At 45.7% G+C, this 13,990-nt stretch overlaps 1 pseudogene; it reads right to left on the bottom strand.

Moving 5' to 3' along the window:
* Positions 1-10,365, bottom strand: part of LOC143640076 (protein-tyrosine kinase 2-beta-like) — a 43,124-nt pseudogene extending 32,759 nt beyond the window's left edge.
* Between the last annotated feature and the right edge of the window lie 3,625 nt (positions 10,366-13,990).

Below are 13,990 nucleotides of genomic sequence, written 5' to 3'. Positions count from 1 at the left end.
GGGCCAGAGCTGTGGGCCCAGAGCTGTGGGATGCAGTCACTCAATACCTGCAAGCTCCAAGGAAGGGGTTCAGTGTTGAAGAAAACAGTCTTTAGAAAGGGACCTGAGGGGGGCTGGGGTTCTGGCTCCAGAGGTAGAGTGCTCACCTAGCATGAGTGAAGCACTGGGTTCAATCCTAAGCACCACATAAAGTAAAATAAAAGTAAAATAAAGACATTGTGTCCACCTATAACTAAAAAATAAATATTAAAAAGAAAGAAAAGGACCCGAGGCTGTTGGCGAGCTGAAGCCAGTACCAGCAGAGGTGGGTGAAGGGTGGTAAATGATAAATGATCCTGTGGGACAATCAGGCCATGGTCACAGCTGATGCAGCCATGCCACCTGGATGAAAGAAAGAATGAAAAAAAAACCACTTTCTTCTGCTCAGAGCAAGAGCCATGAAGGGCCTCAGCCCCAGCACCCCACTCAGCCCAGCAGCAGCTTCCCTTTTCCCTTCTGTAGTGAGACCAGAAGTAGGCGCAAGGAAGCCATGAAGAAGGAACAAGAGCTTCTCTGTGGCTGACTTACAGTGCATGAGAGGTGCCCGCCCCCGCCCCAAAAAAAACACTCTGTTAAAGGTATAACCATTCTATCTATATTCAGATTTACTAGTATACCACCAGTTTGGGCCTTTTGCTAAGTTTTGGAGGAATGATGGATAATGATGGATAATAAAGATTAGGAAGGAAAGTACCAGGTGGTGTATTTCTTCAAAAATTTCAGCCTGTTAAAGTAATGACTTTCCAATTCACTATGAAGTCAACATGTAGCCTGTGCCTCAGCAGGAGGGGTGGGTGACATGGGTTACTTCAGGGTGTGGGTAATGCAGGTTTTTCTCATGTTCAGTGATGGGTCCCAGGCACCCATTTTACTATAATGCTCCACAATTGTCATCAACGAGTCTCAACAGGCACCACTAACATTTTAGGCAAGAAATTTCTTTGTCATGTGGGTCCGTTCTAAACCCATAGCTACAGCCCACTGACAGCCATGCCCCAGACCCCAATTGTGGTGACAGTGACGACAATGTGGATTTGTGGCCATTCTCTTTGGGCTTTATAACTGGAACCCATTGGTCCATCCATCATTAAATAAGGACTCATTAATTAATTCAGCAAATTGTGGAAATGAAGGAAGTAAGAGAGAGGGGAACAGAGCTGCTTTTTGGTAGAAGAGCCTTCCAGACAAAGGGTCCAGAAATTATGGAGGGCTCTGGGTGGGAGGATGTGAAAATTCAGTGTGCTTGGTGCCACAGGAGCTGGGGTGGAGACAGCATGGAGGGAACTGATAGGAGGAAAGGTCAGGGAGGCTCTGCCAGGTGTCAGCAAATGTTTTCTGTAAAGGGTCAGGTAGAAGATATCTGAGGCTTTGTGGACCATAGGATATCTGTTGTAAATTCCCAACGCTGTTACTGTAGCTCAAAAGAGCCATAGATAATACATGAGTGTGGTTGTGGTTCAATAAAACTGTATTTACAAAAATGAGAGCAACCGGCTGTATTTGGCCTGAAAACAATAATTGCTTGTAAACCCTGTTGTGAACCAAGGTGAGACTGTTGAATTTGAGTGAGATAAGGAGCCACTGGAGAGTTTAAAGCCGAGCAATGATATGATCTAAGGTATGCCTTAAACATGTCCCTCTAATTGACCTGTGTTTTAAAAATTCACCATAGCTGCTGCCTATAGGGTGGAGCATGTGGGGCTAAGGGCAGAGCAGTTAGCAGGCAAATGAGTTATTCCAGACAAGAGATGCTGATGGCTTGGACCAAGAAAGAGGCAATGGATGGTTGAAGGGAGTCAGAATCTGGGTGTTTGTGATGGTGGAGCCTGACAGGACTTCCTAGTGGACTGAATAGAGTCTGAGAGAATGAACGAAGTCATGACAGCTCTAAGGCCTGAGACATGGTTGGCAAAGAGTGGAGCACCAGGTAATGAAAAAGACTGAGGAGAAGACTGGTGGTAATGTTTGATTCTGCACATATGGTCAGTGGAGATGGCAACCTGGCAGGTGGGGAAGAGACTGGGAGTCGTGGGAGACTGAAGTCAGAAGTACACATATGGCACCACTTAGGTTAGAATCATAGGTAGGGGAACTGGAGGAGATCACCTGAAGAATGACAAGGCAACACCCTAGGGGGTCACATGCTTGGCAACATCACAGGAAGCCTCACATTAGGGCACACAACCTGCAGGTGGCCAGCAGCTGAGAATTCTGGGAAGTGAAGAGGAGGGGTAGACTTGTGTCAGCCAAGTTCAAAGGTCAGTTCCAACGCCAGTTGTGCGTCTGGGTGGAGTGTGTGCAGAAAGCTCACACTTAGGTCTGTACATCTGTATGTCCTAGTCTGTGCTAGCCTACATACAGAAACCAGTGACAAACAGTGATACTGAGAGACAGCTATCAAGAGGTAGAAGGGGGCTGGGGATGTGGCTCAAGTGGTAGCACGCTAGCCTGGCATGTGTGTGGCCCGGGGTTCGATCCTCAGCACCACATACAAACAAAGATGTTGTGTCCGCCGAGAACTAAAAAATAAATATTAAAAAAAAGAGGTAGAAGAATGGGGTCCCCCAAAGTATGCCTATGTCCTAACCTCCAGAACCTCAAGGTGACCTCATTTGGAAAATGGGTCTATATAGATGTAACTGAGTTAAGAATTTCAAGATGAGGTCATTCTGGACTGTGGTCATTCTGGCTCATAACCTGTATGGCAATGTTCATATAAAAGACACACAAAGAGAAGGAGGGTGTGTGAAGACAGAGGCAGAGACTGGAGCAATGCTGTCATTAGCCAAGGAACACCTGGACAATCAGAAGCTGAAGAGTCAGAGAAGGATCTGTCCTAGAGCCCTCAGAGAGACCAAGGCCCCACTGACACCTTGATTTGGACTTCCAGCCTCCAGAACTGCAAAGGAACCATCCCTATGTTTTTGAAGCCCCAGGTTTGTAGTAATATATTATGACTGAAATAGGAAACTGATTCAAAGGCCATCTGAGTTCCATGTCCTCAACACATAAGGCATAATTTTTAAAAAAGTGATAGAAGAACAAAATAATAAAAGTTAGCATAACTTCTCACTCTGAAAGAATTCAGTTTGAGGTGATAAAAGCCTCTAACAAGGACATTTAGCAAAGCAACCACCAGGTTAAAAATAAAAAGAGAGACACCTGACTGCTAATTTGTTGTTGTCATGAATCTAAGCATACAGATAAACAGAGGGGCCCAGAACTCTGCATGTTTGCCTTGCGCTTGCCTCAGTAGGTGTCTGTGTGGGTGGGTGGCCAGGAGCACTCACAGGAAATGGGGAGGGTGCAGAAAGGAGGAGGCCTGTGAGTGTGCCTCTTCTATATTATTCTGAGTGTCTTTGTGGTACCAGCTTGTGACTTCCTGGCTGAGCCTTTCCTCTCCTATGCCAGTGACGTTCTCATGCACGGGGGGCTGGCCTTATATAATTTCATCTATTCTTATTAGGGTAGGTTTTCTTTTAGTACAGGTAGCCCTCCCCTCCTTTCCTCTTGTACCCCAACCTTGCATCCCAAACTTGAGGCCTTGCCCTAGCTGCATCTGAATGAGGGCAGCAGGAATGCTCTGGAAACCAAGAACCTGGACCAATGGTCTGAAGGCCAGACTGCTCCTCCAAACTCAGGGAGCTGCTGGCCCTGTGTCTCTGTCCCTTGGGCTGCTGAAACAACATACCACAGACAGGGCAGCCTAAACAAAACTTCTTATATTTCTGGAGGCTGAGAAGTCCAAGATCAAGGTGCCAGTTCTTTGTGAGGGTCCACTTCCTGGCTTACAGACAGCTGCCTTCTTGCTGTGTCTCCCATGGCTAAGACAGAGTGTGCTCTGGCCTCTCTTCATCTTATAAGGGCACTAATACTATAATGGGGGCCCCACCCTCAAGGTCTTATCTAAATCTAATTACCTCCTATCTTAGTCTGTTCCTGTTGTTATAACAAAATACATTAAGAGGGATAATTATAAACAACAGAGAATTACTGCTCACAGACCCTGAGGATGGGAAGTCCAAGATCAAGGTACCACCAGATTCACTGTCTGGTGAGGGTTCCAAGATGGTGCCTTCTTGCTGCATCCTCACACGGCAGAGAAGGGAAGAGGGTGCTTCCTTCAACCTCTTTGTAAGGGCAATAATCTCATTCATGGGGCCACAGCTTTTGATGCTGTCACACTCAGTATTAGGTCCAATATAGCCTTTTGACCAAGTAGCTCCCAAAGGCCCCTCCTCCAAAATGCCACCACATCAGGGGCCAGGACTGTACCATGTAAATTGGGGAGGAGCAAAAAAACATCCAGTCCATAGCACATTGTGCCACATCAGGTGAGTGGTTTAAGCTTGAAGCTAAGTTGGATGGGAATTTGATGGTGTCACACAAGCACAGGGCACACTTGGAAACTGGACTCTGCCCTCATCCCATTCCAGGGAAGCCACACCCAGGGACCACACCTGCAATGCAGAGACTCTGCTGTGGGTGGGAGGAATGCATCTGGAAGGACAGGAAGGACACAGAATGGCTTTAGTTCCTGTCCCTCCTGGGGATGCAAATATGAATTCCCAGTGCAGTGACACTTCAGGAAAAAAATGAAGATGTATCTCAAATTTGGCTTTTCAGCCTAATGGAGGCTGGCTGAGAGATAGGTTAGGAGTGGGGGTCCTGCCGGCAATTCTGCATTGCACCATATCATGGACGAATGCCCATTTTTTCTTACTACCCTCCTGAGAGAGAAAAACAGATGGTCTGATAATAGGGATGCACACACAGAGACAGTGGGTCTGCTGGTGACAGCCAGAGGGAGAAGACACCACGAAACAGGCAGTCAGTGTGCCAGGCACAGGGAGGACAGAACATGGCACTTAGAAGCAGGTGACCAAACAATTCAACCTCACATGCATTGTACTTTCGGGCTTGGCAGGGACATTCCTAATGGTTATCCCTGGACATTATGTGTAAGCTGGAACTGAGACAAACCAGGACATATAGTAAGCCCTCCCACCTAAAAGAGAATGAGAAGAAAAGGAGAGGGAGAAGGAGAGAGAGAGGATGGGGACTGTGTGCACATAATCATGATCATGAAGAAGACACCCCATATTGGCACGTCTGGGTGATGCTCTGCAAGTTGTTTTCAGAATGCCATTTTAGCCTCTTTCCCAGACAAGCAAATTAGCACATTAGAAGAAAATAGAATGATATAAGCCTTTGCTTGCTACAGAGATTCCAAGCTCCCAAACAAACACAATTTCCTCTGAATAGCAAACCAAAGGGAAGTGGAAAATCAAGAAGAGCCAAGTATGGTTTTCATTTGGCACATTGCTGAGTCTCTCCAGCATCTACCTGATTTCTGAGGGGTCCTAGGAACCAAATCCAGGGAGTACTTTTGTGGTTTTGAACGTGGCAAGCATCATGAGTCTATTGTATTTGCATAGAAGTAAGTTGGGAATAAAGATAACTCTACGAAGTCAGCAAGTACGCCTGGAGTAAACATGTTTTGGAAACATGCCCCGGCAGGGACTGTGCCAGGGTGAATCTCCATTGCTTCTATTTGATCAGATGCAGCCAAGTGGGGGTGTTGGAATGTCAGGAGTGTTCTTATGGAAGGACATGTGCTTGGCAAATTTGGAAGTGCTGGCAGCATTTTGAGTACTCTGAGGATGGTGAAAAAAGATATGGAGCTGGATATGAAAAATTGGTTGAAGTCAAAGCCAAGCTAGGGAAAGGAGGCTGTCAGGAAGTAGATGGAGGGAGGTACTTCTCCAGGAGAATCTCAGTCAAGGATGCCAGGCCTGGGTTCCCTATTGGACATTCCCTACTGGACACCTCTAGTGGGCTCTGAATAGCAAAGCTAGTCCTTGATGTTCAGACCCAACTCTTCTGTGTTATTTGTTCTCCTCAGCCTTGTTTCTTCCTGTCAGAGCTTTTGCCTCAGTTTGTAATCATTTGTTCTTTGGTTTAAGTCAATTTTGGTCTCACCCTTGGCCAGGAAACCCAGAGAAAGCAGAGAGTGTACCTGTGTTTTGGGGTACTTTGCTGCCCCAGGCCACGGCCAGTGCGGTGCCAGGCATGGGCACCCAACTCTGTTTGTGGAATGGAAGATGGAATTATTCAAGACCCTTTCCACAGTGACCTCATCCACAGCCATGGTTTCAACCACCACCTTGAGGCTGGCCACACTCGACTGTCTGTGCCCACACTAGTTCTCCCCTCCAGAACATGCACCAACGGTTACTCAACATTTCCATGTGAAAGTGTTAAAGCACCTCAATCGCACTGAAAGATCTGTAACTGCGCTGGGGAACACGTCACTCCCCACCCAGTCTCTCCTCCAGTGTTCATCATCTTAGGGAGGGGGCCCTGTCCACCTGAACCAGAGCTGCCACTCTTCACACCTCCCTATCCCTAATTCCTTCACCTCCCATCCATCATCAAAGCCTGTCACTTCCATCTCCTACAATCTCTGGATATCGATTAAATTACATCAGCATCTTCCCACAAGGGATGGAGTAAAGATCAAACTATTAACATGTTTTAAGAAGCCAATCTTAAGGAACTCTCAGCCTCCAACCTGCCATGTACCTTTCCACTCAAGGACTACCACATGTGGTATTGTCTGGGCTGGTGACTTTGTTTCTCTTGCTTTCTCCTCTTTTCTTCACTTCATAGTCAAAACTGTAAAATGCTAGTTATTCTCACCATCTCTACTCAACCATCATTGTACAATGATTCCTGCCCCCATCTCTCCACTGGAACTGCCCAGCAAAGAGTCAACCATGGCACCTGTGGCTGAAGGCAATGACCCTATTTCTGCCCTCCCCTGACTTGACTTCTCTGAGCACCTAACATTGCTAAACACTCCTTCCTTAAAGCCCCTTGGCCTTTGGCCCCTCTGACTGCTTCTCTCAGTTCTCTTCATTTTTTTTTTGGACTCTTCTTTTCCTTCATTTGCTTCTCTTTATTCATCAGTCCTCTGGAAATTAACTTCCCAAGGTTTCCCAACTGGAACTCTTGCTCTTGCTCAACTCAACCTCCATGGATGATTCTGCCCTCTTGCCTGGCATCCATCGCATGACAATGCCAAATCTTTACCTCCAAGTCCTTTCTTCCTCCTAAGCTCCAGGCCCACATTTCGCTGTGGAGGTGCTTCTAACACACTTCAAACACACCACAAGTAGAGCTGGAATCTCAAGGCCCTTCCTTTCTCTGCTCCTATCTCAATGAATGTGCCAGCTCCCATTCAGCTGCCCAGGCAAGAGCTTGAGTCATCCTTGTCTCCTTCCTTTCTTTCCCTCCCTACATCCAATTAATCATCAAATTGTGTTGACTCTGCCTCCAGAGACACACTCAGATGGGTTGACTTATCTGTTCCCAGTGACGCTCCCTTAGTTCAGGTCCTCATCAGTTCCCTCCCACACAACAGCCACCACTTCCTAACCCACTTCCCATTTGCCAGCTTCTTTCTCTAACCCTTTGTGTTCTGCTGCCAGGGTTTGGGGATAAAAGTTCCCTAAATGATTTTTCAGAAGACTAGTGGACCAACTTTTAAAAGAGCATTTAGATCATTTCTTTAGGCCAATAAGAAACAGCTAGGTAGAAAACAATACTTCTGTGCCCCTGTCTCAAAGACTCACTGGGCATATTAGCTTATTAAAGGTTCTGAGAAAGCTTGCTATAAAAGAATCTGTTCAGAATTGTTTAACCAATTATCTTCTAAGCTTCCTTGAGATAAGACCCTTTCTCCAGGGCAACCTCATTAACATCTTTCAGAACACCATGTGCTATTTTAAAATACTAATGTGATTGTATTCTCAGTTTGAAAATAAGAAAGATGAATGGATAAATACCCAAAGAAGACAACTTGAACTTCATTCTCTGGGCAATTAGTGATCCTCGGAGATTTTTGAGCAGGGTAATCACCTAATACTCATCCATGCAACCAATATTTCCAATTATTTGAGACCCTGTTGTGCACTAGGTACATTTCATCTGCCATCTCCAATCCTACAGCAAGGCTGCAGATGGACATGGTCCCCAGGGGGCAGACTGATGTGCAGATAGGTTAAGCATTTAGACCCAAGGCCACACACCACTAAGGGTAGGACAGCTCATGGCTGGAAGTCCAAGTGGCTTTATGGCCACAGCTGTTTGTAATAATCAGTGACATTAGAAGGTGACCTTTAGCCAGCAGGAGACACTGGAAGCAGAAAAAGTCAAAATGTGGATAGAAACTCCTAGAAGGCAATTCCATCCTTCTGTTGTTGCTGCTGCCTCACCTTTGTCCCCACACTCCTCCAGATGATGCCCCCAGAACTAGTAGCCATTCTTGAGCTTGGGCCTTACTGACCTTTCTATAGGCCTCCTGCTCTTCCTCCCCTTAGACACCCACCAGGCCATCACACAACTCTAAGAAAATCTCTCTCCCCCTTCCTAAAAACTAGGTGCTGTTCCCCAGTGCCTGCCCAACTACAAATTTCTAACCTGATGTTCTAGGCCTCTTTATCTGCCCTCAATTTCTACCTTGGCCTTGACTTGAGATGCTTTTCTAAATAAATCCAATGCTTCCATCAAGCCAGACTACCCACCATCCAGCAGCCTCCCAGCCTCTATCTGTGTTGCTCCCTTCTTACCCCAGAGTCTCTGCTTTAAATCCCACCCATCTTTTAGGGCCCTTCTCACTGTTAACTCAATAAAACCTGTCCCAAGCTGAACCAACCAGATGTTCTCTGCTTCTCAGCACAAAAGGTCAATGAGTGCTCCTCAAACTTGAAGATCAGGTTAACTTCTGAAAATTACGATAGTGAGGCTCACAGTGGATGGCATCATCTATGTATGAAAATGACATACCTGAAGGAAGACTCATGAAATGGACAGTTAAGAAGATAGGAAAATGTCCCCTGGAAGAAGGGGGCCAGGGCTTATATTCAGGCACATTTATGATCCCATATCAGAAACCATATGACAAGTAATCAAGGCCCTAATCAAATCAGTTACAGGAAACAGAAGGAGTCAATGGAGCCAGAATCAACAATGGTAACTGGCCAACATAGTGAGCTAATCAATTACACTCTGCTCTGGTGTGCGGAGGCAGGTGCATGCCGTAACAGACAGCAGGTGGGATGGTGATGTGGCCAAGCTGCCAAGAGCCACTCACAGAGTTGAGAGGCACAGGTTTTCAGGAAACAGGAAGGGTTGGCAATGCCATGGAGAAGAGCTCAGGTAGCTGTCCCAGAGTTGGTGCCTTTCCTCCAAGTTCCCTGCTTCCTTGTTCAAATCACAAATCCTCCAAGCAGCCTTCTGAGAACCCATTTGACTTTCCCTCCCATTAACAATAAGGAATGTTCTGGGCAGAGGAAAGATGCATTCTCACTGAATCCATCTCTTGGGGCCATTAGAGGATTTAATGAGATCATGAGTATAGAAAGACACACCTAACTGTTCCCATGTAGCTATTGTTCAATACATGTAGGTGGTGAAATCAGCCAGTATATTGGAACTCTGCTTTTAATGACAATTTCATTTAGACTTAGTTAAGTTGAACTGAATTCCTGGTATCTAGACGCCTTGATGAGGTGGATACCTGGATCTGTTAACAGATTTTAGGACCCTAAGTAAGAATAAGCCCATTGAGCTGTTGCTCTGGCAAAAGAGCCTGGTGACGCCCATCTACCCCAGGGCATTTGTAGCTCATTACCATCCTCTAAATCCCCCACCAGCTCCATCCTCTAAATGTCCAGCAGAAATCTTAGATAGCTTTTTTTGAAAATGTAATCACTTGCATATGCCTCTAATTCCAATTACATTGGAGAGTATTTGAGGGGGCTTTTAAGTCCTTTGCAGAGACTTAAATGTCATAAATACTTAACGAGTTGAAATGAATTGAACAAAGACCAAACAAACAATCAGGGTTTCAAACCAAGGTTGTAGCATCTGTCCCCCAAGCCCCTAGGGAAATGGAGTTGCACACCTGGAGAGGAGTTTGGCCACATCAGCTGAGAACATCTCTCCTGATGCCATCTTCCCTCTGCCAGGCAGTACAGGAGATCCTGCTGGGCTGAAGGAGTGTTGCTCAACTGTCCAGGAAGCAGAGGGTGGAACAGACAAACAGAGTGCACAGGTCTCCAGCTTACCTGGATCTCTGTCTGCACAGTGCATTTGACCAGTTTGAAGTTCTTCCCATTTGCTTTAGAAGCAAACCTTGAGGATGAACACATCTGCCTTTTCCATATTAACTGGTACCACCACCATGGGCTCTGGGGGACCCTCAGGCCAGCATAATGTGCCCACCTTTACTCGGCTCAGGGGCTCGGACACCCCAGACATTCTCCCAGACAGAAGCTGGGACCAGCACATCTCAGTCCTGTGGAGACAACAGAGAGACATTACTGAAATGAGTGCCTAGAAGCCCTCATGCCTTAGCCCCCCGGGTGCAACCACCAACCAAATGACCTATTCTCCTCTTCTTGAAAACTCCCCTAAAGGCATCAAGTGTTCTTGGATGTTGTTGTGAAGCTATAGCAGGTGGAAGCAGGATACATGAACATTCAGTTATAAAATCTGGACTTGGAGCTTCCAAGCATGCCAGCCCTCTCCTATGGAAGCCCCCTCTACCTCCCGTTTCTCCCCCCACAATGGCTCCTATGAAAGGGAGACCACACAGAGCAAATTCAGCTGTGAGAGGAGCCAGCCACAGCCTGGTTCCAAGGCACAGCGGAGCAGAAAAGTAAAAAGTGGGGCAGGAGAAAATAGCAGGAAAGAAACAGGGACAAGGGGGAGAAAACAGAGAAGACATAGATTTGGAGAATGGACAGCTCTGAGGAACCTGGAACAGAAAAGGAAAGAGAGGGGATAGATGGTGAACCTGAATTTTGAATGATGACCTGACCATCCATGGCCTCAGCTGCTAGCCAGAGCTTTCATGATAGGAAGCCTGGATCCCCCAGCGACTCATCAAATAGAGCATATCTCAGCACACGAAGGACAATTGCCACCCTCTCTCCAGTATGTATGAACGTGTATTCTGTAGGGTGGGAGGGGCTGGACTCTAAGATTAATCCAGTTCTCATGATAGCCTAGCTTGTTGCAGATCAAGCAATAAGAATCCTATGAATCTGTAGTTCACTCCAAATTTCAGCAAACTGATCCTGTCCTCTGGATCCAATAAGACTTCCAAGGACCTACTTTTTAGAGGTCTAAAAAGGGTGTGTCCAAAAGAAGTGATGGAAATGCTTTGGATTGATGGTGTCAACTGAAGCTCCATATTGAGGTTACGTGGGAAGTTTTAAAAAACACTAACTCTGGGTTCTGTCTACAGAAGGGCCACTGAGGTCTGAACACTAGTATATTTTAAATTTCTAGGAGTGTCCTAACATTCACCTGGAGTTAGCTTAGCTCTCATGGTGAAATCTACCCTTATGGAAAAAGATCTCAAAAGATACTGATATGGAGGGAAAATTTCTGAACCAGAAATTGGGGGAAACATGTCGGTGTTGGCCATATTAAAAAAACAAATGTCTGGTCAAATATTTACAAAGTGGAATTACAGCCTATGATTTAAAAAGAAAATTAGACATACTATGCTGGGCACTAGTTAAAAAAAAGATTTAGACAGTCAGCAGCTTTGAGGAACCATTTATTTTAAAAAGCAAATGTGTGCTAGGAAGGTTCAAAGAAATATTGTAATGCTGAGGGGAAGAGCAGGACTTGTCCCTCAGCTGAGGGGCAGATGGACAAGGGGACACACCAGGATCAGAGTTCTCAGGGCAGCTACATATACATGTACATCTTTATATACATATCTATACACCATCCACCCAGCATCATGGAAATGTCCACTCCATCTTCCCAGAAACATCACTGAACACATCCAGGTGCCAGTTGTCTGCTGTGCAGTGGGATGGATCTCAGTTCCCCTTGACCTGCCACAAAAAACCTAGGGGAGATCGTTTGAGAGGTGACCCCAGGAAATACTACTCGGAAAGTGCAGAATGTGTGAAGGGAAGGCAAGATAGCTACAAAAGAGCTGTCTGGTGAGGGGTCACATGAACAGTTTAAATAATTCTGCTGGGAATCCCGGGAGCCTGACAGAACACACCCACCCAGACCTTGAGAGACCTGGGACATTAAGACTCTGCTTTGTACAGCCATTGTCCCCAGGATTTCCAGCCAGTTCTATACAAGGGAGAACAGAGAAATTCCTTAACAAAGATGCAGAGCTGGTGGCTTGACCTTATAGATAGGATCAGTCAGGATCTTTTTTACAAGGGACCCAACAGAACTCTGTCACCCTCTTTCTGCCACATGTATCAGCAGGAAGAAGGCCCCCACCAGAACCTGAGCATGCTCACACCTGATCTTTGACTTCCAGCCTCCAGTACTGTGGGAAATAAATGCTTGTTGTTCCAGTCACCCAGTCTATGGTACTTTGTATAATGGCCCAAACTAAGACAGAACTCCTAGGACTGTAAAACAAAAGCTGACAGCCTGGCTTCTCAATGGCCACTGGGAAACCTGGACACCTGTAATGCTGAAATGTCATGCTTGTAAGAACATGCTCTCAAAGCTGGAAAGAAGGGCACTGTAGCCATATCTGCTGCTTATACTGCATTCTCCCAGATAGCCTCCATGAAGGGAATTGGTGTTTCTGAAGCTTTGGGATCCCTAAGAGGTGTCACCTCAACCCAGCCAGCATTCTTACCAAAGGATGATGCTCCAGTGAGCACACACAAGACACTTCAGTGACTTCCTAAAATATCCTGGTAAGAATATGAGAGAGAATATTTTAGGAGTAAAATGTCTATATGATTTAGAGATCTCACTGGTAGGACCTGGGGAAACTCCATCTTCAGTGTTATATGTATCTACTGGCAGGTGGAGTGTGGAAGCAGAGTGGTATGGGACAGTTAGAAGTCCATGCCTAGGACAGGAATAGGGCAAAGTCTGAGGGGACGGTATTAGACCTATAGGTGCTTCTGTGCCTAAGCTGCTACAGCTGATGGTACAAAAGCAGATAGTGCTTTTAAACTCAAGAGAAAACAGGACACAAAAATGTGGAGCAACAGGAACTCCCCTTTACTGCTGGTGGGAATGCAGCATGATGCTGCCATTTTGGAAAATAGCCTCACAGGTTCCTACAAAACTAAACATGCTCTTATGATAAGATGTAGCAATCACGCCACTTGGTATTTACACAAAGGGATTGAAAACACATGTCCATACAAAAATGTACACAGGGATAATTGTAATAGTATTACTCCTAACTGCCAAAAGGTGGAAGTAACCAAGATGCTCTTCAGTAGGTGAATGAATGAATAAACAAACTGTGGTACATCCATACAATGAAATGTAAGAGCTAAAAACAAATGAGTTGTGGAGCCACAAAGTACATGAAAGAACCTTAAATATTTATTTTTAAGTAAAAATGTCAATCTGAAAAAGCTACAAAGTAGAATTCCAACTGTATGACATTGCAGAAAAAGTAAAAGTATAAAGACAGTGAAAAGATCAATGGTTTCCAGGGTTGGGGGAAAGGGAGAGATGAATAGGTGGAGAATGAAGAATTTTTAGCAGTGAAACTATTCACTATGGTAGTGTAATTGTGAATACAGGTATTTATGCTTCTGTCCAAGAAATAGGAAGTACAGCATCAGGAGTGAGCCCTAGTGTAAACTATGCACTTTGCTTCTTCAAGGGTGCCCCAAACTCTCACTAGTAGATACAGATCTGTAATGAACTCCCCAAACTCTCTGAAGTAGAGTACCTGAGAGGAGTCACACAAGAAAGATCCAGGCTACCTGTCCTTGGGGTCTTGGAGAACTCACCCCTCTACACTCCCCATGCTCACTCTGCCTGTGTTTGGGTTCCACCTCACTCTCCGACTACTTCCAGGACCTAACCCAAGTAGCTTAACCTCGCTCTGCCTCATTTTCCACATCTATCAAATGGGGAC

Source organism: Callospermophilus lateralis, unplaced genomic scaffold (assembly GCF_048772815.1).
Source record: "Callospermophilus lateralis isolate mCalLat2 unplaced genomic scaffold, mCalLat2.hap1 Scaffold_112, whole genome shotgun sequence".
Lineage (NCBI taxonomy): Eukaryota > Metazoa > Chordata > Mammalia > Rodentia > Sciuridae > Callospermophilus > Callospermophilus lateralis.
Note: the sequence above shows the minus strand (reverse complement) of the source record. Positions and strands in the feature narration are given on the sequence as shown.